The sequence below is a fragment of the Anser anser genome (assembly GCF_964211835.1).
Source record: "Anser anser genome assembly, chromosome: 3".
Taxonomy (NCBI): Eukaryota; Metazoa; Chordata; class Aves; order Anseriformes; family Anatidae; genus Anser; species Anser anser.
The window spans coordinates 115,760,472-115,788,199 of record NC_139722.1 but is presented as its reverse complement, the minus strand read 5'-3'; the positions used below and the strand labels follow the sequence as shown (position 1 = coordinate 115,788,199).

The 27,728-nt window shown below is 41.8% G+C and overlaps 1 long non-coding RNA gene across 6 annotated transcripts in view; it reads left to right on the top strand.

The window, feature by feature from the left end:
• The window catches only part of LOC310897017, a 102,170-nt gene that overhangs the window by 33,030 nt on the left and 41,412 nt on the right, over positions 1–27,728 (top strand). The window contains exons 7-11 of one of the 6 annotated variants that reach the window (XR_014581990.1): positions 3,489–3,549; positions 5,661–5,845; positions 8,519–10,670; positions 18,491–18,596; positions 27,393–27,604. The exons of 1 other annotated variant lie outside the window; for it this stretch is intronic. This is a non-coding gene — a long non-coding RNA (uncharacterized lncRNA). The remainder of the gene's footprint in view (positions 1–3,488; positions 3,550–5,660; positions 5,846–8,518; positions 10,671–18,490; positions 18,597–27,392; positions 27,605–27,728) is intronic. 4 more of the 6 variants (XR_014581988.1, XR_014581989.1, XR_014581985.1 and 1 more) reach the window with 4 other exon arrangements.

Here is a 27,728-nt window from a genome sequence, read left to right as displayed (position 1 = left end):
GGTTGCATTAGTTCTGTGATCAAGTTCAGAGAAAAAGCCTTTAAGAATATTAGTTTTTTTCTTTCCTCCATAGTCCTGCCCCTTTGGCATGGGTGCTCACAGCAATTTCCACTAGCAGAATAGGTACCAAATAGGGTTTTTTCTCCCCTTAATGCTACTTCAGCAGCACAAGGTCAATGCTGCTTTCCCTCTGGTTTTCCCACCTCAGGAGAGTAACGTTTCTGAACAGCAGTCCCCAGTGTTTAGAGCTACCGTGTCCCCCAGTCCTGAAGCTCGTCTTTGCCTCTAAGAAAAAAAACGTATTCTCCATAGTGCAACGTGCCCATGATATTAACCCTGTAACCCACTGAGCTCCCTTTGCCATCTGCAAAAATAAATCTGGAGTCTGTTTACAAATCGTAGCTATTTTCCCAGGAACGCTGCACTGTAAAACAACAGTTTGTCTCGAATGTGTTTTGATTTTTCAAAACAGTTTTATCTTGAAAGCGATCCTGTAAACCTTATCAGGCAAAGCCCCAGTTCCAGTGTAGCTGATTGCTGAATTAAACAGCGCTAAACATTTAACATTCTAAATGAATTAGGCTGCAAGATGTAAAGAAAGCTGAGCTTTAAGATGAAATGTAGGACAAACTCAAAAGGATGTTTTGCCTGTTTCATTCAGCATTAGTATCTTGCCTATAGGCCTCCCTTTGAAATAATCTGTGAACATGGTTACCATATAATTAGCTGAGCAGTAAGTTAGGTGTTTAAAAATATTTTTTCAGGTGCTTTTTTGTATTCATGTTAGCTTCTCAACACCAAAAATCAATCTCAATCAAAGCTGCTACTGAGTTTATCATAAATTATCATGAAAAGGTTTTCTACTGAGTAGATGGTTAATTACTATCTAATTTGAATAATTTTGCATATTAATGAGAAATGAATGAAAATCATTTTTAGATTTTTAACTTCAGCTGAGAAACCCATGGAGATAATGGCCCCCTTTTAAGATGCATGTGATCCTGTTACTAAAGGAGACTGAGAATTTTTTTCATTTACCAACTTGTTTTAAATTGATTAATGGATTAGCGTTTTTGTCATTAATAAACTATATCCAAATGAAAGACAAGTTCATTATTTGACTGTGTGGCCTTATATCTGCTGCCAGAAAAAAAGTAACTGACTGAAAACAGATTAAGGCTTTGCTCAGGGAGTGCATAGCCCGGCACAATCCTTTGTAAATGCCAGAAAGCCAGAAAACTGCAAAGTTACGCAGAGCTGGCTTTGGATGGGTAGCAATCCACACGCTTCATGAGATGAAGCATGAATAGGCATCGCAGGCACAGCCCCCTTTTTCTGCTCAACACCCACACCTACCTGGGGGGAGAGCCCTGCCCGTGGAAAATGGGGGATGTGGCAAAAAGCAACGGAAACGTTCTGCCGTGGCAATTTCAGCCTAGCTGTTGGAGCAGCCTTTGTGCTTTCAGTAGGCTCCTGTGAGACGGGAAAGGACAAAAGAGCTCTGCCTCAGGGCTTGCTTGTACCCCATCCTTATCCACCAGTTTACAGGGATGTCACCCGAATTACCGCTGCCCCGTTGCTTCACTGGATCAAGGCAGTTCTGCCTTGAGAGATGTGAGTCTCAGAATTCAATACAGCTGCGGGGGTGTAAGGCCATTGGAAGTTGGGAACTGTAAATGACATTAGATCTGGTCTCCTTTATTTGTGTAAGGTCTTTAGGGAGGGATCAGCCCTTTGCAGAGTGCCGAGAATGCCGTAGCCCTCATTGACAATGGTGTGGTTGTCCGTGTGCTGCAGCCGTACAAGTAACAAATTAGGATAAGAGGTGCACACTGCTGCATGGAGCCACACACTTGTTGGGGAATGGCTGGTTAATGCTGCAGCCCCTGGGTTGTGGGATTCCTCCCTTCTGACTTGCAACCACACAGTGTTTATAATATGAGCAAAAGCAGCTTTATAACAAAATTGAAAGGTTGTACATTAAAAATGAGTATACAATGCAGTCTTAGAATAAATAATTAATTGCCAGAAGATATCAGTGAAGCCTAAAGAGTGACATTTATTTAAATATAACAAGACTATCCAGATTTCTAATGGCAAATATTTAAAGACAGGAGGAAAAATTATTGTAGGGAAATAAACCATCCTGCTTCAGAGCATATGCCAGACATTACCTAATGTGAGCTAGGAAGCAACTACACATGCATATTTTGGTAGTTATTTGACTGCTTACAGCGAGGTGATCTTCCTGCAGCAACTGTTAATAACCTATATCCAAAACAGCTTACTAGGTACTAAGCAGGCCAGTCTTGCAGTCTGGCCAGCCGCACGTAAATATCTTTGGAATTGATTTCTTCACTTTGGTAAAATGAAAAGGAGAGTTTATACTAATTCTTTAATATATGCCAGCACTTCTTCATCTTATTGTTTGGGGGAGTGGTATGGTCCTATATACTATGTTTGTATTTTTGCAACCCTTTAAATGTTGTTTCAAACACACAAAATGTTTTGAGGATTAGAATTTTCTTTTCTGTTGACAAAAGCTTCCTTACCTCCATTCCCCTCCATTGTCTGTTTCCTTATTTTTACTTCCTTGAACTACCATGTGCATGGCTAAATGTTGGTTGGATGAGTCTTGAGAGAGCTCTAAGGATAAGCTGCAGACCTCAGACTGTACCACAATTAAAAATGGTATGTCAGCATGTCAAAAAAAAAAAAAAAAGAGTCAAGATGGGAACGGTGTGTAAGAAGTTGGTTAATTAACATAATTTCTGTAGTGTAGCAGCATTTTTTTAATTTTATTTTTTTTTTAGGGCTTGAAATAAAGTACCTGTAGAAAATAAATATTGAACTGAACAATAGGAGAACTTAGTAATGATCAGTATGCTTCCCTTACTCACTAGCAGGGCACCAATACGTCCACCCAAACAAAATGTTCTCTCTAGTTTAGATCATCACTGTAGTCTCTGCTAGTGCTGATGAAAGCATCAGGGACATAACTCAGAACAGTGTATGAAATCTCCTACATTTCACCAGTGTGCAAGCTAATAAGCATGTGACAGGCAAAATGTTCTACTCCTTTCCCAGTATAAAGTCAAACTTCACTGATGCTTATATCAACATATCTCTCAAAAATGATTTGGCCCAATTCTTACAGTCTTTCTTCGATACTCCAATTGCTTTCAAAAGGAATTTTAAGTGTTGGCTGCCTGAGCTAGTGATTTTGTCTGTAGGAACAATTTCCTAGAGACTACTATTCACTATTTCACTAACAGACACTATTTCAACAAAAATAACCTCTACTCACAGAGGGTACGCAGGTATGGTTTGTAAATCATACCAATGGATTTGGTCAATAGGTCAGGAAGAAATAATGAAGCCGTGAGATCAGAAGACGTGTTAGCACCTTTAAGTCACCATGCATGTTTGCACAGAACTCAGTGCCTGCCACTGATACTGAAGTTACTCTAATGAACTATTATTTTCAGGTTTTCTGGTTTCCTGTGTCGTAGAAGAGGCTCTGCAGCATGCACAACTACTCACTTTCTGGTGAGTAAAGTATTTGCCATCATCAGAAACGTCAGCAGAAGGTCAGCCTGACTGCATGAGAATTGTGTGAATATTTTTGCAGCTTTCATTAGCAAAATTATTTTAATTAGTGAAGCCCAAAGTAATTGAAGGAGAAGGTCATTTTATTTGTTTAGGATCAATGCTTCCATCACCATCCTGGTAGAATACATTTCTCCGTTTGTGAGAACTAATTCTAATCTAGTGTAAATCAAGAATAAGCCCACTGAGGTAAATAGAGCCCCTCTACTGTAAAACTTGAATCCTAAACCCTGCCTTAATGGAGGAGAATGAAACTGGGTGTCTGTTCCCTTTTGATCCTCTTTCAAAGGTGTTCTGCCTCTGAAATATTCTTTGGACTCTTTGCACCTACAGGACGACCTGCAAAGTACAGTAAGCCATTAAGAATACAATGATGAGAGATGTATGTCCATTATATCCAAGACATTATATGGACGCAGTAGGGCGCTGGTCTTGTTGAAGGTGTGAGCTGCTCAGCCTGTAACCACAAGTTGGCAAATTCTTGCCAGTGGGATCACTCTAACAAGATGTAGCAGTAGGGAAAAGTAATGTAAGCTCCATGCCACACCTGAATACGTGTGTTTTTTCATTTATTTTCTATATACATAGCTATTTTTTCAAGGAAGACCACACATAGGTAGAATAAGAGGAGTAATGGCAGCCAAATGTTAAGAGCTCTGCTGGCACTACATTTTCCTTAATTTTTGTGATTTTACCTCTCCACTACATGCATACATTCATGCTCAGTTTTCCAGTGTACCCTTTTCTGAACTTCTCTCTTAAATGGCAGAGATCTAACTTCACACCCAGTCATAGGAAAGGCTCTATTCCTTAAAGACAGTGAGATTTTTAAGATCCAAATGCTTCAAACACCATTTGAAATGATCAAGGGCAGGGACCACTCATGAAAATTACCATGCGCCAGCAAGCTAGCCATTTGAAATAAAAACAACACAAATAATTGCTGAGCTTGTTCTATATCATATGAATTCATAGAGTAATGACCAAACTGTGGCACAGCTCCACTCTCACTTATATTGAGCGTAAATTTATAGTAGTTGCAGTGAAGTCAATAGCATTTCTTTGGACTTACAAAGGTTACTGAATGTCAAATTCTGCTTTCAGGCTGAGAACAAAATAATTCTAAAGATATACTGAGAGCACAATCCTAATTTGCTTCAGCAGCCTTTGGCCTCCTTGTCATATAGAAACCCAGGAAATTACAGAAACTTCAAGTTTGTGTTCCTTTTAAAGATGGGATGCTTTTTCAAAGACCATCTGAGGAAGCAGAGTGTGTACCAGTTAGGCACTGGCCTGGTTTTGAAGGCCTGGTGGGTATGTGTGCCCTCAGCTGGAACCAGGAGAGTTCACTTGCTCGATTGGAACTGGCTGATCTTCATTCCCCTTCCTGGAACTGCCTACCTCAGGGCAGGCAAAATCCTCCCTTTGCTTCCTGCTGTGCCCTGAAGTGCACAGGCTTGACATACTTTAAAATGATATAAACTTCCTGAACTCCAAACACAACTCAGCCCAGGGCTAGCTGTTGAGACAAGCCATGGAGATGTTCCGCCTCATTTCAACAATTAGTGGATTATCCTTACGCTGGTTGATTATCTTTGTTACAGCCTTGTATGCCTTACTGAAGCCTAATTCCCACTGATTTCAATGTGTAAGGTGCAGTTTTTGTTTTAATGATAACTCTGGAATCTGGAATTAACTATGCCAAATGAGGTGGCATATGGAGGTCCAAGTTAATTTCTGTTTAATAGAAATAAATACAGGTGACTCTCCCTCAGGAAAACAGGGTCTGAAAGGTGACTTGGCTTGCTGAGACATGTGGATGATGTTTTTATGCCAAGCCTAAATAGTAGGCAGGAGTAGAGATGTTTCAGAAGGGCATTTTGAATTTGCAGATGTGCAAATGTCTGTATGTCTGTAGAAGTATATTTTAGGATGACCCTGCTGGCTAGGCCTTCACAGGCACCCAAAGCTTTGACAGCCCCTGTTGTGGCATATATGTAAATGCATTGTGGGCATGTGTGCATCTTGGGCCATACTGTCTGCCTTTGCAGGAGCAATGTCAAGCGGAGAAGACCTTGTCTGTTCTGCCCTGATGCAAGGACAGACAGGAGCTGCACGCTGCCTGAGTCCATTAGCTGGTCAGAGTGCATGCAGGAGACGAGCAGACACTACTCCCAAGGTCCCAGTGGCAACTTTGAATTTCGAGCATGCCTGGGACTGCTGGGCAAAAAATAAGGTAACTACCAGAGTTTTCTGCACATGCTCAAAGGATGTGGGTATGTTACACCACTCACCCACAGAACCCATCCTCTTAAGTAAAGCTGCTCCAAAGCTTTACTCTTTCAGCCTCAGTCCAACCCACCAAGTCTCAGCCAACATGTCAGCTGCTACAAAAGTCACTTCAGATATTCCCTGTGCTATTGGAATGAGGTTGCTTTTTCTGGAAGTGCAGTGACCAATAACATGAGCTTGTTGGATGAATTATGTCTTGACACCCATCCAGGTAAAGCAGCAGAGATGACAGATAGTTTGGCAGAAGTAGTGCAATTAGCATATGAAAGGATATCTATAACATATGGACATCAGTGTATATTTGAGGATTAATACATGGCTATTCTTCTGAAAAATAGGTTTTAAAATTGTCCTTTCTGCTTAAAAAGTCAATGAAGATTTAATTATAAACCTGAACATACCTAATACATATATAAGAGAGATCCTGGAAAAAAAAAATTAGAGGACACCGAATGAAAGTAAAGCCAAAACTTGTCTAACCATTAACTACAATGGATTAATGCCAGTTTACACCACCTGAGAATCTGGCCAATAATATCTATTTAGCATGCATTGTCCTGCATCTCTTGTGTTATTTATTTTCAGTCATTAGAACAGCTTTGGCAAAATAAGGTCCTGCTTTATTTCAGAGGTGAGTCTTAAACCCTAATGCCCAATGCTCTTTTTCAGTTTCATTTTGTGTGTGTGTGTGTACAATAAGCTGGCTATATACGGTACCTTATAAGCTATGGATTGTCTTGGTTTATGGATTCTCTTATATATTTGTATACTAATTACATAACTAGTTTAGTAAACTTGTACTTCTTAGGTAAGACGTTCCAGAAATCAAAATAGTCAACATTAAACACCACAAGTACAGCTGCAGTTTTAAATATTTTATAATCCAATCAAATTGTTTGAGTAGTAATGCATTTAAATGTTGTTATGGAATCCCCTCTAGACTTTTTAAAATGGTTACTCTGTTCTTGGCTTTGCTATTTATGAAATTCATATGGGATGACATTTTTAATAATAGAGCATTTGACTTACAGAGTAGCAATTCCTGCAGTGTCTCAGTATAATCTATAATTTTCTGACTGAACTTTCAGAGGGACACAAACACATATCACACTTTTATTAATGAACATATACATCTGTTGATGTTGCCATAATTGAAATGACCTTAAGTGAGAAGACCTACATAAGTCATTTAGCATTTTTTATGATGCTTGGGTGAAGATGCTGTGCAGATGCAGCTTTAGGAAGCTAAGACAGGAGTACAAAAGCTGTGCTAAAATGACAAAGGAAGGTTTAATTTAGAAAAAGGCACAACGCAAAATGCAGCCCACGTATAATTAAGCAACGTCCAGTACAATCGAGTCGGACAGAAGAAAGCGATCAGGGAGTCTAAATTACCTCTCCTCCCTAGAGAGGATGGCATTGTCAGGTCAGGGCTGTGCTAAATGCTGGGTAGCATAAGGGTATTTGATTGTGGTTGCTTTTGCTGTGCAAAGGTTGTGGATAAACTGTGGACATCGTTTTTGAGAGGCGTAAGTTCCTGAACCTCCTCAAGCACAAACATGTGTCAGAAGGGCACTTAAAAAACAACAGCCAGGGCTTTGGGGAAAAACCCAATCCAACACATGCTTCTTTGCAGTTCATCTTAGGCTCTCTTGAATCAAACGGCTCAGTCTGAAGCCAAATAACTGCTCAAAACTGGGGTAAAAAGTCGTGGAAGGACTGGTGGGAGGCAGGGCTCCCCAGGGACAAGTCATGCGGTGGTGTCCTGTGCCAGTGGCTGGTGGCAGGCATAGAGGAAAAGCACAGGAAGGGAGCCTTTCAGCCTCCCTGGGAGGCAGAGGTGCTGGTGTCAGCTCACTCCACTTCCACGTGGTCTGGGGCTGCTCTTGCTGGGCTGTGTGAGCCCCATCATGCATCCCAGCCAGCCCTGTGACATGGGATGGGTGGCACGGGACACAAGCGCAGGAGTAGGTTTGTGGGAGGAACGTCCCAGGAGCCATGGGAAGGTGGGCAGGCTTCCCAAGGTGTGACCGTATTTCTGCAGCGTTTCAGCAACACTGCTTCTGCCCTTTGTGCACATCTCTTCATCTCCTTAAGTGTGCAGAATGATTTTTCTGATTGTAGCCAAGCCAAATGTGTATGTGATAAAATCAGTGTATGGAGTTCCCCTAGCTTCTGAACCACGCTAAGGTAGTGCTGCTGACGTTTTCCATTGGTGCAGTGCTTTGACTTGCAGTTTATACCAGAAGAACTTTAAAGAGAGATCCTACAGGTGGAAGGATAGATCCTGATCCCACATACACAGCTGTAAATCTCCCTCACCTGAAAGCTCTGGAGCTACTCCAGGTTAACTTCACTGAAAATGAGCCTGGAATCAGGCCCTGTGGTGCCTGAGCTCTTTCAGACTGTTATTAATTTGAAAAGAGAAAATGAATTCTTGTTAAGGGAAAATAAGCAGTGTTTATTAATAATAATTAGAAAGGGAAGACGTTAGTTTTGATATATTGGCTTAATTTGGTAAATAGACAGATCAGTAAAAAATAGAATTAATAATTTTACAAACCGGTAAACATTTTCTGTGGCTTAATATAAACTGTGCCTCGATGTTTCTTTTGAGCCGTGGGTGGCTCCTGCAGTAGCAGCTGCAGCAGAGTGCGATGGCTGAGCGCCCCGCGTGGCCCTGAAGTCAGGCTCCTGCGCCGGGATGGGGTCGCCAAAGGCCCTTGCGGTCAGAGCGGTGGCACCAGGCTGTGTCGCTGGCAGCTGGGACACTGAGTACTTTGGATGCTGCCACACTTTGTAAGAACCACTGCTCAGGGTTTGTTTCTGCGTGTGTTTTTTTGTTCTGGTGAGGAATACGAAAGATGGACTTCCTCAAAATGCGCTCTTCACGCAGCAGCAGCTAAAGTCATTTCGATGTTAGCGTAGGGGGCCCTTTGCTGTAGGCCCTGAAGACCACGGTTGTTTGTCTATTTAGATTGCAGAACTTAGGAGGGGAACGAGAGGCATGGATGTGTGTGCCAACAGCATCTCTGAGTTCCTCTTCTGCCACTAACCCACGTCTCCTCTGAACCACCAATGCAAATAATTATTTCACTGGCAAGAGGGAGTAGTGGCACTGGCACCAGCATCACTTCTGGAAGAACTCAGTGGTGCTTTACTTTCCCATCTAATCGCCCTAATCTTGTACTCGGTGACTTTTGGTGGGATCACAGCACAAAGGAAGGAATGGCTGCGATCCAAATTATTATTTGACGCGAGCTGAGTGGAAGAAACACCGTATCGCGTTTCACCAGTAGCCGTACACTAATGCACCAGGATTATTGTGTTCTTCACAGGCTGAATGATTGTATGTAATTTTACATGTAATGTTCTTTGAACATATGGTTCATAACATAAAAATCCCTTCATTTTAATTGACACAATAGGCTGGAATGGCATTTTTTCCCTTGCCAAAGTGCTTGTTATGGTCTGTATCACCTATAATGTGCATTCTGTAAAGCTTCTAACTAGGTATTTGGATGCTGGAATGCAAAAGATTGCTATTTATGAGACCATGAGACCACCTAGTGGGTCAATGATTTGCATTTTAAAAGTTCATTAATATGTACTAAGATCATAACAATGCCAGTGTTTCATCAGACTAACCTTCATCTCAATCTAGTAATGAATATCTTTTAAATTTTTTTTTTTAACATAAAACAGAGGAGCAAGCAAATGTGTATTTTTGTGACTCTCAAACTGCTCTAATTGAAAGTTTAAAGGACACTGGGCAAAGCATTTTTCTTCCAGCACTGGACAAAATCATTTTTTCCCTCTGTTGTTTTTAAGAATCCACTAGACGCTCGAAAGTGAAAGTGAAATCTTTTTTTTTTTTTTTTGTAATCTAATCCCTTTTTCTTCCTTCATGGACGTATATTGGTTTGCTATTATAAGGTTGCTTATGAGTGCTAGTCTGCCTGGCATTGATTTTTTTTTTTCTTATTATTTAGGAACAGCACTACTGTGGATTTGTTTTGGAGAAAACACAAATCTTAAGACTTATATGATTTTTCACACATATTACAAAGAAGTATAAACTTTATTCTGACAGCTGTGTACTGCCTCCTTTGCTCTATGCCCCATCCGGATTTCTCATTGAGCTGTTTGTATCCCCGTACCCGTCTCAGCTGAAGGAGCCGTTATTAAGCATAACCAGAACCACCCTTTCCTCTCAACCCTGTGTTCATCCCGATCGGGATCTTTCCCTTTCTCAGAGAAACTTCAGAGTAATAATAATTCAGCTGACAGATACTATATTTTGATTTTTTTTGTCAATTTCACAACCATAGCACGGAGGAATTTACTTTAGACTCCCTTTCATTAAAGTTTAATCACAAAGGCACATACAGAGTTAGGTGAATGCCTGCGTGACTTGTCTGAAATATAGGTTAATTAAGCAAGCTAAATATACTTTACCGAACAGAACAATAGAGCGCACCAGCCTTCGGTTGAATTCAGCAGATACCGAGACAGGAGTGATCATCCCAGGCGTTTGCTCCGAGCTTCCACAGGCCGCTCGGATCTCGGTGCAACAGCATAGACTAGCGGCGAGAGGGAGCATCGGAGCCGGGCGCCGTTGCCTTGCCAGGGGCTGGGACCTCGCAGCCCCACGAGCCGCAGCGGGGCCGGCGACCTGCCCCTGGGTGCGTGGATCCTGCGGGATTTGGTGAAAAGCAGAGGTGAGCGAGAGCTGCCCTAGTTATCCAAGCCTGCTTACTGTTGACTAGGTAAGCTGGAGAAAATCTTTCAGCTAGTGAAATAGCTAACAGTTGCATAAACTTACCTAAAGAGAAGCAAATAGGGGCAGTTCCTGCCCTTTCTTTTCTTTTTTTCTTTTCCTTTGAGCACTCAATTGTCTGGAATTCGGCATATCCTCTTACTTTTTTACAGTATCGTGTTTTCCTGGCTATGTCGTCATGGTTTTCCTATTGTGTGGTCTGAGGTAGGGAGTTTGTAAGTGAGGTGGGGAGGTGACTGGAAACATTCTTTTAAAATTCATTTTGATTTCTTCTAACTCCATTTATTTCCATATTTGTGTGAGTTCACTTCTGTTTGTCCCCAAACCCACAGGATGAGCACACAGAAGAGAAAGAGCATTCACCTGTTGTGGGTGGAACTGGCTGCCTTTTCTTGTGCTCAGAAGTCTTACACTATTTCGTTGCATATAGTATCTGCCCAGGAACAAGATCTGCAGGCCTCTAAAGAAACAAAACTCCCACTGATTTCAAGAGGGGCTTGCTCAGTGTAAGAGTTCAGTGTTTGGCCTCAGGAGCTTTAGCAAGACCTTCCTTATCCTTAGCGCAGCGGAGATCCCTGATAGATTTCTCCTGGAAATAGAGCAAGACTACACAGAGGATGCTAAGGAGACTACTTTTTCTTTATGAACTTAGGCATCTTGCTTATCCATTCCTGTCCACCTTAAATAGTCATTCACGTTTACACAAAATGGATGTTATATGTGGAGGAAAGCTGACAGTCATTTTCCGCACCTTTTCTTCTAATATTGATGACTAAACGAGCTGCAAAACAATGAAAAATCCCCGTGTCAGAAGAGTGCTTCTTGCGAGACCTAGAATAACCCCAGGACAGGTTCTGAGGACATCTGCTGGACTTCCTAATTGCTCATTAGTTCAACCAGACAGTTTCATGTAAAGGCCTGATGATGTTACCTGTAACACTGGTCCACCTCATGACTTCAGAAGAATTTGTTCTAGCCATTAGTAAAATATGTCCTGTCTTGAGTAGAGGAACAAAAGCGTGTGTAAGGTTGGCAAGAGCGAGATAAGGCATGTGTGGACAAGATGGTGGTAATGTTTGGTTAAAGAAGGATTAGGGCAGTAGCTGTAAAAACACACTGGCAGTGGAGAGGAAGGGAGACCTGGGTCAGAGCAGTAGAGGGTAGAGACAATCTTCCCATGCTTGGCTGCAGAAAAGCTAGGCTAGCAGACAGCTGAGTGGGCCAGGTATTAAATCCTTATTGTTTTCATTGGGGATTTTTTTTTCCTGCTAATTGGAGTACAGTTGGACTGTGTTAACTCAAAGGATGGTAAGTGATTTGTGATAGATTAGGATCAACCAGAAACTTAATAACTTTTATTGTAATTGCTTAGAATTAATGCAATGGTGGCTCCGGACCAGAAGGTCAGTAGTTAGTCCTGCTAAGGTTTTGGACCCAGCCTTTCTAAGCTAAAAGGTCAGACTTTCAGTTCTGGCCTCTGTGTGACTAGGTTGCACCCAAGCAGCTCATTGTGTCTGCAGTTAATCACAAAGAAAAGCTGTATTTGCAAAGAAAAGAGAGCTTTTAAAACCTTGCCCCCCTAGCAAATCTGCAGGGTTTTTATTGAATCCTTCTGCTGGTGACTGTCTTCCAGGAGTGTCCACGCAATGCTGCTCTGCAAGCTGCATGCGGAAAGCTCTGTGTGGCTGAAAGCTGCGAGACCCACATCACACAGCCCAGATTCCCGAGAAAAGGGGAAGTCCGCAGGGGCTCTCGGTGGCCCACGATGAAGGTTCCACCCAGCAGGTTGTGTGCTGTGGCAGGAGGTCCTCATTAGCTGGTGCCTGTCCAGCCTTTCTGCCTGGCCAGGGACACAGCGCTGGCCTAGATACCTCTGTTGAACTGTCTGAAAGCCATGTGTGACAAAAGAGGCTGTGGCTGCTCCTTCCTCTCTTCGCTATTAAAATATCACAAGAAATGTTAGATCTATTCTCATAATTTTCTTTTTTATCCACTCTAATGCTTTGGGATATGGTCTCCAAATGTTGCTTGCAGAACACAGCTTTATCATAAATAATTTCTTGAGAGCTAGCAGGAGTCACATACTTACATGATCAAATATATGTATGTGAGTGTAGTATTCTTTGCTTAAAAAAGCCGATCACAATTTGAAATATAACTCAGAAAAATAGAGCTTTCTGAATTACAAAGAGAAAGACAGTGAAGGAATTGCAGGGCAGAAGGACCGCAGGGCCAGGCATTTGCTGTTTGCTGCAGCCAGAACTGGCCTGTGACTGGATTATAGGAGATACTTGAATGGAAGGCAAAAAATTGTATTAGACTATGCAAAGTTGACAGTAAAGTGAGATTTTTAGCAATCCGTTTGATTAAGCTAATGCTTTCTCTTAGTGTCAGGAACCTTGTCAAAATGTAGCTGCCTGCTCTCTGTGCTGGCTCCAGCGTGGCACAGCTGTAACCTCGGACACGGCTGCAGTGAGAAGAGCTGTGTGAAAAGTGGTGTTGGGAACTTGCTGGCTCATCTCCTCAGACAAGCAACCCACTCCTGCTGACAAGTAAATCCTTTGGTGCTAGGAATCCTTACCTATGGGCACAGGACTCTTTTACTACACCCTGCAGTAGTGAAAGAGCTTCATAATTACTAATAAGTCCCCACAAAATGCCTTACTGAGTCAGAACAGTGGCACAACTACACCCCGCATCTGCAGAAGGGAGAGCAGGAGGTACCAGTACTTCAGCTGCAGACTGAAAAGCACGAACCTGCCTCCATTCAAGTCTACAGGACACAGACTCCTAGAAGAAGTCCTCAGGTATACAGTTTAAGAGGATAAGAGTCTACTCTTCTAAAGTGAAGAATACTGTGATCATGTCTAGAAATAAAGAAGCAGCCAGAGGAAAAAAGAAAGCATGTAAAAATGTAGAAAGCAGGAGTAAGATAAGGACTGCAGGGTTCATGAAGGGGATGTAGGAGAAAAAGAGCTATCGGATATTCTGCCCTTCTATCTTTATTTCTGCTCTCTTATCACTCCTAGTTTTGCACATTCTTTTTTCTTGCCCCTTCTATATCTTTCTCTTCTCTTGCTCCTTCCCTGGCAGGATATGATGCACTGTAGCTTAAAATCTTTGCACTCGTTTGAACTGCCAAGTTTAAAATTCTGAAGGCTTTGAGTGGTAATAGCTGAAATATTTCATATTAGTGAAAGGTTAAAAGTAGGCCACCAGTTCCTGAGTAGAGTTTGAGAGAAAAAATTAAAAATGCTCAGATTGGCTTGCTGCTTAGTCCACCAGCTTCAGCAAACACGCACAGTCAGTCTTTGCCACTTCTCTCAGAAGCGAGGTGCAGAAAGAAGGCACTGAGAGGGGCCTGAAGGGCCTGTTTGTAACCCTCGATTTATAGGGCAGGGAGACTTGGATGAAATTTCTGTTCTTGGGCATAGAATGCTCTGTACGTGCTCTCGGTGTTGGCAAGCAAAGGAGCTTTTGTGTGTTGTGGTGGTGTGTTTTGAGTTGTGGGGGCTACCTCGTGAATGTTGAACAGATGAAGCACTGTGGTATTCTTTTTTCCTCCTTCTTTGCTTGGCTGACCATGCCTTATAGGCTCTGGAAGGTCAGTGAAATCATCTATATATGAATTCTTTCATGTGTCAGAAAAAATAATAATGATGATGTAATTTTTTTTAGGACCAAGGGTTTCTCCGTAATGGCTTATGGAATATGACTCTCTCCTCTTCTGGGGAATGTGGGAACAATCTTCTCCTTTTAGGACAGTTCTCCATAGTTTGATGTCAGACTGTGTCAGTCCAATTCAGCAGAAATTTAGGTGTGTTTTTTGGTTTTGTTTGTTTTATTTGCTTGTTTATCCACATGTCTTGAAGTCAATTCATTTTCTTACTATTCAGACATCAACCAGCGAGTCACAAATCAATATCTGACCACGTAATTTTTTGGTGTAGGCAATGAGGCATGCTTAAGGGGTTACAGGAAAAGAATGACAGAAAAGGGCACGTTTTAAAGTGAAGTTAACGCTCTGGAACTGGACAGATTGACATCAATCAATAAAGCACAAGGAGCTGCTCAACGGCTGTTGCTTAAGCGTCTTCTAGAATGACCATTTACAAGGGAAGGTCATTCAATTTTTGTGCCGTTGTATGTCTCAATCCTGCCTCATGATACATGCAAACACTTTCCTATGCAACTTCTCTGGTTCTCAAATTAACTATTAATGAAATGGCTATTGGATTACGTTGGTATTTATTACCACTGTGCTTCCCAGTTACTACAATCTTGGAAATGATCCTTTCCATACTACCATCCAAGTCATTACTGTGAATAATTAGAAAGCTGGGCTGTACCCTACTGGTAACCTCTTTCCACCTTGAAATAATCCCATTTACTTCCCCTGTTTGTTTCTTGCCCTTCAGCCAATTTTCAGTCTATGTAGCCTGCCAGTTTTCTTCCTATTGTGTGAGTCTGCACCTTAGGCGCTAGTCTCCCATATGGAAATGTTTTCAGCAAATAAGATCTGAGCTTCTTGTACCCAGTCTGCCTCTAATCATTCTGCATTATACCATTGCGCATTATATACTCAATATTCCTTCCCCATCCCCTGTTGGAAGCATTTGCCAAACTATTTCATTGGTGGGTTTCTTTTCAGGGGGCTTGAATTGCCTCTCCATCTTCACCTTCCTGTTCTGATTTGTGAACCACATCCCCGAACAGATTTCTATTCTTTCTGTAACGATCCGTGGGCGGAACACCCTCTAGATAGGTATCTGTGAGAATTTCATGGGTAGAGGATGAGGTGTTGGGTCTCCATCTTTGTGTAAATCTCCGCAGGGGCACTAGTGTTGCACAATCAGTGTTTTTGTGGGATAAATGGGGGGATTTTGATTGTACAGGAAATTTAATTAGATTTAAGGCTAATTAAATTCATTTTTTTTATATTAACATGTTCACAAATATTATTGCATCTCATTAGATTTCATTCTTCTATCCTTACTGAACAATATTCAGTGGTAGTTTTAGATTACAATAAGTTCATTATGAAGATAAGGTGGAATTAGTGTAGGAAGCTCAGCTGGTTGAAGGGGTCTGTGCTTTAATTACTGCAGAGGGTGTGCATATTAATTACAACACAAGTGATATTTACTGTACCTCAGGAACATATGACAGGGTAAAGATACTGACAGCACCAGCTAATAAACTCAGTATGATAATGAGGAGAAAAGACCATAAAAATAGAAGGAAATAAAATTATTCATAAAGTATATTGATCCCAAAGTAAAGACATTAAGCTCTGATGAAGGGCAACAAAAGGGAAGCTCCTCACTTTATCAAACAAATAACCGAAGTAGAGAAATGTTAGCAGAGAGACAGATTGTCATTATACTGGTCACGTGGCCACGCTCTAGAGAGAACATTTGAGCAGTAAAATATAAGATTTTTTTAATAAATCAGCAGAAAGTCTTTACCTGCAGGATATCAGGTCACAATGGTTCTGATGAGGTTGGGGGCTGGACATGTTGCAAGGTAACATCTGAAGAAGAGTGACAGGAACAGATCATTCTTTGGATGAGGAGCCATCACCGGCTACACAAAGAAGCAACATGGCTAATTGGTTTAGGCTACGGTAATTACTGCTTTTTTTCTCTAATACTAATTTTGAAGCAATTGTTTTAATTCATTTTTGAGCCACCTTACACGCAGCCTTCCATTCAACAGGCATTTAACCATATACCAAATATAAAAGACAGTGGAAAGATCTTCTGTGTGTCTCTCAGCTGTGGGGTCAATGCCCGTTCGCCCAGAGCATGCAGCCCGGCTCCCTTGGCTGGTCAGACCAGGGCACCTGCTCAACCGCCCTATGTCCCCGCAGGCACTTACGCCTGGGTTTGCTGCCTGGCAGCAGCACACAGAAGTGCATCGGGAGCAACCCGTCAGTGTGACACCATCAGCGCAGGTAGCACAGACCCAGCCGTTCGCTGCTCAGCTTCCTTGGGCCTGGTGCTAGCTGCACGCTTCCCTAGGGCTTGTGTCAGGATGGCTGTGCTCCTCCGTCTCCTCAACGCTATAAACTAAGGCTGTGCAAGTGAGTTGAAAAAAATGCAGTGTAAATAATTTCTTCCAGACATTATCTGCTTTGATCTTTGAATTCCCACCATTTGTGTCTGGATTTTGACATTTGACCTAAGGCCTTAGTCACCAAAACAGACTAAAATTTTCATCATTTGAATTTAATTGCCATACACCTGATAATTCTGTAGTAATCATTTTATGCTGGCTATTTCAAAAGATGTTGCCTAAATAAAATCAACAGAAGCAGTTCAGTGCATAGTGCCTGACAGACTAGTTTGGTGTCTGTGAATAAGGCAGGGACCATGTGGTGCCTGGAAGTTTTAGTACATGTAATTCTTTTTACTACAGGCATTGTGCTACATAATGTGTTTTCCTCTAAGGAATTGTTGTAAGTTAGGTGACAGTGAGGTGAAGCTGGCAAGCAAGTCAGCTTGCTAGCCATTCATCTCTAAAGACCTATGTTCAAATCACATTTACTGAAAGCTACATATGTCTACTGCTTTGTTGTCATCATAGCCTTGGCAGACATTTGTTACCAATCACAAAGCTCCTTCATGTTGGGCATGTATGTCAATCTTTGCTTAATAAAGACACCTGGATTGAAACAGCCACTCTTGGTCAGGATCTCTGTACTCCAGTAAAGCCTGAAGTGGATACCTGTTTCATTCAAATGGATCCTTTCACTTTTTGGAGCACCTTATTTTATTTTTTTTTCCATCCTACAATTAAGAATCCACATTTCTTCCTCCTCATTCTTCTTGACAGGTCAAGGGAATAATGTAATACTTACATTTTCAGTGTACTGGTTGACATTAAACTCAAAAGAAAAAAATGAAAAAACTCTTTTCTCCCTCGTCTTATGATAGTGCCTAAGTCAAATACTTATTTCTGTCATACATTAAAGTAAGGTTTACTGGATACTGTTGAAGGTACTAAATTTTCCCTTCCGTCTGTTGTTCATTACATATTATTTAGGCTTTCCATGTGGTTGTTCCTCTGACTCTGGTGCAATGCAAGGGTAGAAATGATAACTTTTTTAATTGCTTTTTTAAGGTCAGTTACAGGTTGTACACATTGGGCAAGCTTAACTGCACCTTCAATATCTGAGTCTCTTAAATCTGTAAAACAGATTGAAAATACGGCAAGAACAGTTGGTATCTTGACATTTCAGGTACTTTTATCCAAATCCGGGAAGCTCAAGAATATACAATATTGAAAAATTATAATAAAAGTGTATGACCATTTTCAAAGGTATAAAAAGGTCTGTGATATATCTGATAAAGTTTTGGATAAATGTTTGGCTCAGTCTTTTTTTTTTTTGTCTTTTTTTTTTTTTGTATTCAAGTTAATTTGCCTATCCCTACTTGTAATTCAGTGAGCAAAAGACTAATGTCTTCCCAGTGGCCGTTGTGAAATATGTTGGTGTTCTTGGTTCAGCTCCCAGTTTTTGTAGCAGTAAAACTCCTGCCTCCATGGGCACTTGTGCTTCCCTGTTTGTCAGAGGGATTGCAGGTTTCATTTACTCTCTTGCCCTTAGAGATGGTCCTTCCAAGATCAGGCCTGCAGCAGATTTCAGGACGTTGGGGAAGCATATGTTCTTTCTGTGCATGCTTCGCATCCTGCATATCCTTATATTTCAGAAATTCTGGGCTCTGATTCAGTGCCTTTCAGTGATACATTTATCAACAGATTTTTAAAAGAGGAAAAAAGATAGAGAAAAGTTAACCTCTCTCCTAGTTCCTTCTGCAGTAGCTACTTGTGAGGAACAACAAGGAACAGCAAGATCCCAGTGATGTCTCGATATCTTTGATGATGTAAACATGAAGAATTGCTGATCTAAATGGTAAGGTTTAAGGGCTGGTTTGAAAAATTTCATTAAAAATAGAATTGTAAACCTCCCCTTTTGTGCCCCACTGTAAATCCATTGTCTTCATAGGGGTCATTCTTCACTCAGTCCTGTGAGGTGTTTAAGCATATGAAGTCGTGTTTACCACATGTGCTTAATTAAGTAAATGTGCACATTTAAGTGATTCCCTAAATCACAGCCTTAAGCCCAGGAGAAATTCTTAAGTAAATTTGCATGTTGCATTGACTAAGCAGGGGCTTAAATGCTTAGACGAATTAGCCTAGCTGCAGTCAGAGAAGAATCGGGACACCTAGCACATGTATGTATGTCGCAGGCATAAATGAGCACAGTTTCTGCAATGTAAAGCTTAATGGTATTTCCAGGATGATGAGGAACTCTGATTTATGCTAACAGTCAGTGTGACTCTGAATTTTATTTTAAAGGGCTGACAAAGTAAGGTAGAAAATGGTATTAGTAAATTCAATATATTTAGTCTTTCAAGGATTTTACAGGGTGCTGCATAAAGACCTCATAAGGAATCTTAATAACTTCAGGGTAGATCCTGGTTTGAGTTTAGCACCTGTTTAAAAGAGGAAACCGAGCACAGGAATAAATTGGCCTTCCTTGCATCTTTTGCCCTCCTCTCCTCCCCTGCAGCCCCCAGTACTTACCTTCTAATTTCTGTGGGAGCTGACATAAAATGCTGATCATGCTACATTATTTTGGCTAATCAGCGTTTCATCACATTTTGAGGAAATCCAGGGCTGATCAGGCTGTGTACTTGGCAAATATAATGAAATTGTGTACAATGAAATCCCACTTCTCAGGCGTGCTTTTGTGTTTTGAATTAGTGCTAACTTGAGAGTCAATGAAGTCAGCTCAATTAAGACGGCTGCTCTGTAGGACAGTGCTAGTTGTCAGTCAGGAAGACACAGAATACAATGCAAGGGTGGTCAAAGAGGATAAATCATAAAGAGGAAAATATTTTAATGCCACCATATAAATCAATGGCATGTCCTTACCTTGAAAATCATGTTCACTTTTGGTCACCTTATCTCAAAGACATAACAGAAATAGAATGGTCCAGAGAAGGGCAAAGAAAATGTGTAGAGCCATCTGAGAGCCTTTCATACAAGGCTACATTAAAAAGGGCAGGGTTATTATTTAGTTTGGAAAGAAGAAGAGCAGGAGGAAATGTGGCAGAAGCATATAAAATAATGAAGGGCATGGATCAAGCCGGTCTACTGCTTCTCGTTATGTTTCCCTGTAACAAAAGAAAAAGAGAGAACTCAAAATAGAACAACAAGGGGCCAAAGAGTGATTCATTAGAGCGAGAGAGCGAGCGTGACGCGTGGTGTGGCGTTGAACCCGTGGAACTCAGTGCTGCAGGACGAGACGAAGCCAAAACAGCTTACTTTAATAAAGCCCAACAGAAATTAACTTTTAATACCAGAGTTGTAGCTTCTCTAGCCCCTCTAACTAGGATTGAAGTAAGAGCTGTTGTTACACCTCGTGCAGGGACAAAATATTCACTGGCTGGGATGGAGGATACATTTCTCCTCGTGGTACAGCGTTATACCGTTGGGTACCAAGAGGGGCAGGAGAGGGACTGTGCCTCTCCTTCCTGCGTTCAGAATTGGCTGTTATCAAAAACAGGATGCTGTCCTACAAGAATCATGCAATAATTTTTAAGTTATTGCCCCCGGCAAATTGTTTCATCAGCTAAGAATCCTCTGTGCAAAGAGACGCCTCTGATGTCATTAGGGTCTCGGGTTTACTTCCGGTTTGTGCTCCTTTTCTGTCTGCAGTCTTGTCAGATTTTGGTAACTGGTTTGGGGTAGTTAGCTACAACTGCTTTGAATATTTTCCCTTTCCTATTTGCCTCTAGTCTCTTGGTGACTGTAGAATAAGAATCAATGTACTACATGAGCTTTTAACAGCCTGAACATTATAAGTCATGATCATTAAATGTTCCTCACTTTATTAATGCACTTTATTAAGTGTCTTTTCCTGTAAGCCTGGCAAATGCTCTTGAGGTAAGCTTAAAAAAAAAGAAAAAAGAAAAATCAGAGGATTGAATAAATAAAAATAATATATTTATGTTACAGTAAAATGTGAGTTGGGTTATCCGGGACACCATGGAAGACAGACACTGTACTGCATCTGAACTTCGTGTTTAGTCACTGGGGTGTTCCTGTTCTCCACTTACTTTTCATTACTAAATGATACAAAAATTTACGAGGCTGCTTTGCTGTGACCGGTGACTCGTAGTTGAATTTTAGGATTCGTTTTTTGTTAAATTCCCTCTAAGATGAATTACAATAATAAAATATTGTGAACAGACTGAAAATCTTTCTTAACCTCTTATTTGGGTGGTTGCAGTTACTTGCAAGCTTTCTGACTTTTTTGGCAGAGGAAAGGCAGAAAGTCTTTGTTGTTAGCAACGTTATCTCTGATCTGTAAAATACAATTTCCTTTAAGGATATTTGAGTACACAGACTTTGCTTCTGCTTAAATGGAACATAAGCACTTTCCTACTAAGTGAATTTGAGCTGAAGAGGTCTGAGCAAAGTATAGAAAAAAAGCTCACAAATATTTCTCATATTAAAATAAAAAGAACTGCAGCTGAAATATGCAGTGACCTTGTCATGTTTGCTTTACCTGAACAATGAGAGGTCAAATCACATTAGCACAGGTACTTGCAAACACTGAATTTTATGATTGTATTTCTGAATATTCACAGTGAATGAAATTCCTCGGCGCGCTGAGTGCAGGCAGTGCTTAGGTATCAGCCATTACCCTTGCTGGCCCTGCCCTGCGATTATACAGCAGGTTTGTGCTGTATGTATTTTACCCTACATGACCTACACCGTCCACCCCAAAGTGAAATTCTCCCTTTTCCTGAAAGCTGTCTCCCTCTTGCCTGTGGTTTGTAAAGGATGTTCCATTGTTCACAGCACCGATGTTTGGCTCTTGTCTAGACCAATGCTAGCTCATCACAATACCCCTGTCAACACCGTGCTATGTACGTGTTAGCTGCACTATATTACTGTTGTCAAATGGCTGGGCTGTCATGTAGTGTTTAAATGTAAAAGATATAGGTGATGATGTGAAGCTGGAGATTTGCGCTGAAAATCTGGATTTTAAGTTGTCTGCAGCACAGAAGTTGAAAAGCTGAGACAGTTTTACAATAAATGTAAGCACTTTAAGCAAGCTTGTAGCTATCAAGATGTGGATGTATGTTTTCCCTCTGAAATGTGCTGCCTTTCAAGAACACAAGTGTGGCATTTAGGTGACACCGTGCTGCTCATCCATGTGCCCTTTCTGGGGTTGACTCTGCTTCTGTCTCCTCCTGTCTGCACACACTGTAACTCTGAGGGTCTTCAGTGACCCTGCCACAGGCTACAAGGCCAGTGAGCTGCTGCAGAGGAGTCAAAACTTCTAGTGATGAAGGAAAAGATGACAATGAATAAAAAGCAATGTTGTTTTTTTTTCTTCTTCTTCAATCGTTTTCATTTCAGATCTGTTTTTTTTTTTTTTTCCCTCCCTTCTTCTGTGCCAGAATTCCCTCCTAAGCTTTACTTTTGATGATATTCCCTGGTGTTGTCTGCCTGCCTGCTTTCTTCTAGGTTTTTCTATTTTAGTCCGATACCCATAGATGTTTCTGGTCTTCCCCCAGTTCTTACCCCGCTAATATTAAAAACCCTTCATTTGCATGTCTTTGTAGGGGATAAACAGCAATATCATGGGTGGACCTCAGGGAATGATGAGGAAGGAAGCAGGCAATGACACCTGCTCACAGACTGAGTTGTGGGTAAACTTCCTAACATCCAGTGTTTGTTGAGAATAATTCTGATTTTCTGACTTAACCAGAAACAGAAAAATTGGAAATGAGAAAAAGCTGCTTTTCTTTCTCTTTTCTTTACACCAAAACAAGGGAGACAGCACAAATTACAGCAGCCTTCAGAGAGGGAACTGATGTCAAGAGACTGATGGTGAAGCACGGTGGTAATGAGGACGTTGGCTCTAACAGACCAACCTCCAGGATGCCCTGCTTGTCCTGGAGAGGGAAAAAAAAGGCAGAATTGGGCAGAGCATTGTTAAAATGCTATAACCATTTCTCAGCAGGAAAATGAGAAAAGACAAGCTTGTGTAAGTTTTTACTTTGCTTTGCTTCTCAGCCACTTTTGTTAGGCCAGCAGGAATAGAGGCTATCAGCTGATCAAAAAGGAGATGCTGAGGGTGGTGGGCTCTGCTGCACCTCAGTTCCTCCCCTCCTGCTCCTCAGAAAAGACAAATCTGGAAGAGTAGGTGGGACTGGGGCTTTGCCAAAGGGAAAAGGAGCCCTGAAATGCAGTCAGCTCAGGGGAAAGAGGGAAGAGAATCTCTTCTAGCATGGCCTGGGTGAGTGTTGCTCTTGTCGTTGATCCTGTTTATCCGTGTGGTCCTGATTATAGATGTTCAGGGAGGCACTTCACCCTAAGCATATGGCTGGTGCTGTAATTCGGCCTGTGTGGAGAGGACAGAAAATGGTGAGACCCCGCAGAGCTTCTCACTTCTTCTGTACTCCTTGCTGTCAGACAAGCTACAGCAGGACTTATACCTCGCTGGCACTTTTTGTGGTCAAGCCATTTGGTTATCTGAGCACAGACCCAGCTGCATGCAAAGAAGAAACCAAACTTTGGTTGGTTGTGGTCTGTAGTTCTTGACAGATTTAACTGCAAATCCATTTCTATGAAAAACCAGGTGAAGCTCCTTGCGTCGACTGTGCCAGTGTGTCAGTGAGCATGCAGCAACACTCCTTGCTGCAGTCCAGGAGTCTCTGCAGACTGATATCAAAAGTTTTGGGATGCCCTAACTGGTAGGAGTGGGGCAGTCCTGAGTCCTGCAGAGGACGTGAACCAAGGAAGGGGTGAGACTGTTAGGAGGATAGAAGGAGGCTGTAGGGTATAAACTGTAACCTGAGTACAGATTATTTATCAGTAATGTTTATACAAAAAAAAAAAAAAAGTCAAGTTTCTCTATTTTTGCCTTTGTTCATTTAATCACAGTTCTTATATTCCTTGAGAAAAGATTACCTTTCCCTAAAAAAAAAAAAAGGGGAAGAAAGAAAAAACCCTGACACTTGCAATTAGTCATTACCTACTGTTGCTTGCAATTTGTTGGCAGATCAAGCTACAATCTGTTGCACTATGACAGATCAATTTCTGCAACCCACAAATTCATTACAGAGCTGAGCCAAAACAAAACAACTTTCTCTCTCTTCTTTTCCTCCCCAGGAAAGATGAGTCCCCCTCCCATTAGTGCTGCAGCCTCTGGTTAGCTGAGATCCCGAGACTTGTGGAAAGGAGCAGATGGGAGGGAATAGAGGGATGGGAAAAAAGGAGCCTTTCTCTACATAGTGCCCTTAATCCAAGTATGTGTGCACGTTAATGTGAGATCAGCCCCCTTCCTGGAGCAAGCTACCGTGCAGCCCTAAAATAGCATTTCAGTTACTGGATACTGTCTGGAACACATTAAAACGTTTTTGCCTGAACTTGTCCTTACACCCTGCCAAAGATTTGGTCAGGGATGGGCGGGATGTTCTGTATGGGACTATAGGTTATAAGATTAGAGACTAGCAGGTGCTTCCTTTGAGAAGACAGTGACCACTGACTATTTTGTGAGAGCTGCCCTTCATCTTGCCTTTGCATAAGAGGATGACAGGGACCTGACAGTTGCTCAGCAAAGTGTTATTCTTTTAGAAAACTGTAGTCATCTTTGCATTCTCTCGAAGAATGCTTAATTAAATAGCACTAATGGTTAGGACACGAAAGTAGGATAGAAGGATCTTTTCATTCTACTGTCTTTTGTAGCTTTTGTCACCTGACTTGGTAAGCCCACCTTCAGTGAAAAAATAGCACAGTGACATTTTCAAAACATGCAGTCCCTTGAGCCTGGAACCTAACACAGACAAGAAAGCTCAGCTTGATTCCAACACGGCTTTGTGATGTGTACTCCTCTTTTTCAAGAGCTGGGCTGCAACAGCTGCTAAATACAGAGAAAGGGGGAAAAAGGTTGCTATTATACAGAGTTTAGTTGTACAAAAAGCAGATGGTTTATATGGATTTTATATGTGAGCAAGCTCGTCTTTCCAAAGCATTCTGGGCTTGTTGCTTGTGCTACCTTCAGTAATTTTGCATAGTGATAAGCAGTCACCAGATTATTTGCTCTCTTTCACGCTCTCAGTTCCCCAAACAGCTCAATCCTGTGTAACACACAGTGCCATCGGATCCTGCTGGGGTCACTGAGCACCGAGATTGGACAGCCTCTTGCAGGAAGCCCGTTGCTTTTCAAAGAAGGGAGGAAAAACCAGCAAATTTTCTCAGTGTTATAAAAGCGCATCCTTGTATGGGGTCAGATTTATGGAAGTGCTCATGTTTTAGCACCTGAATGACAGGCCAGCCTTTCTGAGCAGTGCTGAGAGCTGCGACCACTGAGGATGACAAAAAATTCCCTCGGGGTTATTGCCAGGGGTGGTGATGGCAGGGAGAGGTAACTAACCAAATGCATGTGGCACATAAATGAAAAGTTAGCGATAGGAAAGCTTCTGGTCACTAGAGCAATATGTACCTGTTAGCTGGGTGTTTCTTACCAGAGCATCTGTTCTGTGGCTCATTTTGGATTGCACCGCCCTTTGGCAAATGAAAAGCTGAAGGCCTGGGCTTAACGTTTTCTGGTGAGGACGGAGCAAAGTCATTTTAGGGTTACCCTAGTGTTCCCATCCTTCTGTGAGCATTTTTGGGCAAATGCCTGACAAATGCCTCACGAAATGTGCTTTCTCAAAGTATTTCAGTCTTTGAATAAAATGTCTCAGGAGCAGGGACAGACCACAGAGGGACATGAGTTTTCTCCAACAGTTTAGAAATCCTCCTCATCTTCCCACACCCGCACATCCTGCATGCTGATCTGCTCAGCAAGTTGTCCAGAAAACTCCAGAACATTTTAAAACCCACTTTTTTATTGCCAGTATTTCTGTAGCTCTTTCTGAGGCAGAAGTTTCGGTCTGACGTTTGTGGCGAATAACTGACTGTCCCCAGCAGAAATTAAGAGGATGACAGACTGTTTTTAAACACCTTTAATCACTGCTGAGAAAGGGACTTTTTCTTCCACTTTTCAGGATACTACAACACATTGTAGTTGTGCCTTATAAGAAAGTTATACTCAAAAAGGAGAATGTGTATTGGACGGTTCTATGTAATTCAACATATTAATTTGTTTTTCATCATTTAATAGTGCTGCTTTGGTAACAATGCTCAACTTCTGAATTCCAGGATTAAAATGAAAATTTGGAAATGTGAAATGCAGCCCATAAAATCTGTGTCTTGGATATGTGCAGAAATTCAGAGATACAGATGGGAATTGAGGCTTTATCAAATTATTTGGCTTTCATTAGAGCTGAATAAATAGTAACACACAAAACCTAATTCTATCCGGTTTCTTTGTTCTGGTAAATTACTACCTATGCCTCTCGCTTTTCTAGTTCCTGTGTTCCTCGAAAGGCAAGTGCTTTTTCCCCCCAGAGCGTTTTGTTTAAGCGTTTAACCCCTCTCTCCCCCCTCTTCCCTCTGCTCATCAACACGTCGGCGTTTCAGAAGTGCATTTGGTGATGGGCATATATGAAGCAGCTGCGAGCGCAACTCCGGTGCAACTTCTCTTTGGTTTTTGAGGCTTTCCGAGTCCTGTACTGTGCTGGTTTGTATTGGAACAGAGCGGTTGTGGGATGATAAAGCCTTTCCTGTTTGTTCACCAATGGGCAGGTGAACTGCTGGCCTCGCGCATCGCCCCGTGGGGATGGGATTCTTGGCCCCGAAACGCTGCTGCCGCCCTGTAGAGATGAGCTACGGCCACAAACTGCAGAAAATACCCCTAGTGTTAAATACAGTATAAAGAATCTGTTTTTCCCCCTCTTATTATTCCTATTGTTTTCTTTCCAGCCCTCTTGCTAGTGGCTGCCTTTGTGGCACTTCAGCTGTGATTAGATGGGCGGGCAAGCAGCTTCCTCTGGAGCTGAAGCCAGCTGGGTGAAAAGACTGGCAAAGCCTCAGCTCCGCGTCTGCCCGCTGCCTGCGTGGCTGAGTTTATTATCTCCATAGCTCTGTGACATGCCCAGTCTGCGTGAGCCAGGGGTCTCGGAGCACAAGTCAATATTCGGGAGCCAGAGCTCCCTTATTACTGCGCTGCTGCTATGCTTATTTTGATGTAGTCGTAACCTAAAAGGCTGCTAATAGCCAAGAGGCTGGGGGAAGGGAGGAGGAGAGGGTCATCCACTTCTAATGCTGGAAACCCTGTGATAATCTGTTCCATGCATTCAAATGAAAATATGACTTCTTGGCAGAGAATAGCATTATAATGTAAAATCCCATATGCTGTTATACAGTATGTTGCAATCTGTTTTACTGCTGCCTCTATTCTAACGAGAGAATACTGCCAATAAAGCAATTGAAGATAACACTAATTGCTTATTTCTGTGATCCATAATTTTTATGGCTGCCTTATAGCTCTTTAGTCAAATAGATGTTTTTTGGCCTCTCAGATCTAGAACTCATGCACTGTAGCGATTGAGGCTGAAAATCTGCATGCTGGCCAGAGAGATTTTTCTAAGCTGATGAATAGTGTGTGTGTGAAGGGGAAATAATTGAAAAGTGTTAAAGAAAATAGAAGTCTTAAATCAGTCATAACAGGTCATAACACTGGATTTCATCAATATTTTTAATAGAAATTGGGCTTTCTCTGTCCCTCTTGTTTCTACAGAATTGCTTTTGACTGCTGTGGAGTGATGGGATGCTCTGGTTTTAACAACTAAAACTCCTTTCAGCTCTTCAGAGCAGCAGTGGCTGACCATGTAGTGTCAGTGCCTTTGTGTCTCCACAAGAGAAAGGACACCGTATGAGGCTAGCCAAGTCCTAGTATTGCTGCTTCAAACTGGGGCTGTTCTCATGGACGACCAGTTATTCACTCACAGGGTAGGTTCCACCGCCTCCGTGCTGCTCCTTTCTCATTTGAGTTCTTCCCCAGGACTGCAAACTAAAGGCGCAATGCTAACCGTAAAATTTGAATGCCAGTGAAGAGAGTGGGCTGGATTCGCAG